This window comes from Meriones unguiculatus, assembly GCF_030254825.1.
Source record: "Meriones unguiculatus strain TT.TT164.6M chromosome Y unlocalized genomic scaffold, Bangor_MerUng_6.1 ChrY_unordered_Scaffold_23, whole genome shotgun sequence".
NCBI classification, from domain to species: domain Eukaryota; kingdom Metazoa; phylum Chordata; class Mammalia; order Rodentia; family Muridae; genus Meriones; species Meriones unguiculatus.
This window is the reverse complement of record NW_026843709.1, coordinates 1,255,745-1,257,608: the sequence shown is the minus strand read 5'-3', so window position 1 is coordinate 1,257,608 and position 1,864 is coordinate 1,255,745.

The window sequence follows — 1,864 nt, the reverse complement described above, 5'->3', positions numbered from 1 at the left end:
GTGGATGAAACAGAGATCAGATGAAATTACTACTCACTTATCTAACCAGTACTAAGGCTATATGGTAAAACTTACTTAAATAATTATATAAACTCTGATTTCTAAGTGCAAATGATACCACCCATTATGAACCCTACTACTCAATGAATATTTAAAATTGCATTTTTATGTGGTTTACTTCACCAAGAGCCCATAATAATCTAATCATTCAGAGGTAAAATAAGGGACACCCAGAGAATCTCATCTAGGTTTTTTTTTTTTTTCATAATTAGGCTTTCAAACTATGGCTCTGATTGTTAGGGTGTCTCTTTTTGTGTTCCTGTGCTTGTGCCTGCATGTCTGTGTCTGTGTGCATTCTTATGTATATGTGTGTTTTCATGTGGTCATATGTGTGTAATGTAAACACTTTGTTCTGTAGAGGATGCTATGTTCCAGGATGTAAAGGAGCAAAGCCACAGTGGGCATAAACTGTGGAACAGTGGGCATAAACTGTGGAATCTCAGGGTATACACAAAGAAGTACAATTGGTTCTGTAGAAAAAGCCAAGTAAGTCTCAATTACACAAAATCAGCAAAGGTAGGCACATGATCTATATTTGTTCAGGCATGTTTGTATATATGTATGTGGCTTAAACGTTCTGAAAAATTGCATGGTATCACTATGAGTTGTGGCATAGCCCATCTGTGGTTCTTGCTTCTATGAAAGGTTTTTGAAGTCAGATCAAGCCCAACCCAAAGAAGCTATTTCATACACCAGCATGGAAGATTCTAGGATGCTTGATAGAGAGGGAGAATAAGATTGAAGTGGTGGTAATGTCTCCAAGCAACAGTGAGAGTGGTCTTCTAGGTTACAGCACATAAATTCTGGCCAATATAGAGGTGAGATTCTGAAGGCTTGGTCCTCAAGAGAATGCATGCTTCCTGTGGGTTGAGAAAGATTTGCCCATGTATACATGATAGATCTTCTGGTAATCAGACAAAAAACAATCAAACAAAAAATGAGATTCTTATTCTGGAAATACTGGCTAGACATAAATATGTCAAGTGTGCACATGGGCATTTGCTTAAACATCCACCCAGAGAAAAGGTCAGGGCTACACAGAAATCCTGAAAACTAGTGTACTTGATAGCTACAACAGATTTTTCTATCAGCTTAAACCCATGTACAAGTAGTCTTCTCTGGTGAAAACCCTGTAGCGGAATGGCTTTTCTAAAAGGGACCAGATATACACCACAATTATTGCTGACATGTGGGTCTTCATGAAAGTATTTTAGTTTATATACATTTAATCAAAGAGCCAACTGGGAAAATGAAATCCCATATAATGTGGAAGATTCACTTCTAGGTATTTATAAGACAGAGGATTAACATACAAAATGTGGACTGAATTTATAAAAGAAACAGCAAAATACCTAAATAACATATTAAAATATCTCAAGAGACAATACATGCTGAGAGGATATAGACAAAGGAAAACCCTCCTCCATTGCTGGTGGGAATGTCATCTTGTAAACTACTTTTAAAATCAGTCTGGTGATTTCTTAGACTGTTATTAATAGCAATTCCTCAAGATCCAGCTATACCACTCCTAGGCTTATATACAATATGTGCTCAAGTACACAACAAGGATACTAGCTAAAACATGTTCAAAGCAGATGCATTAATAAATAGCAAGAAACAGAAAAATGAAAAACATATATCCCACATTGGAGGAAAGGATACAAAAATAGTGGTATATTTTCACAGTAGAATACTACTCAGCAATTTAAAAAAATCATGGATATTTCAGGAAAATGGTGGGGTCTAGGAAAGATCATCATTAGTGAGGCATCTCAGGAGCAGAAATACACACAGAAGATATACT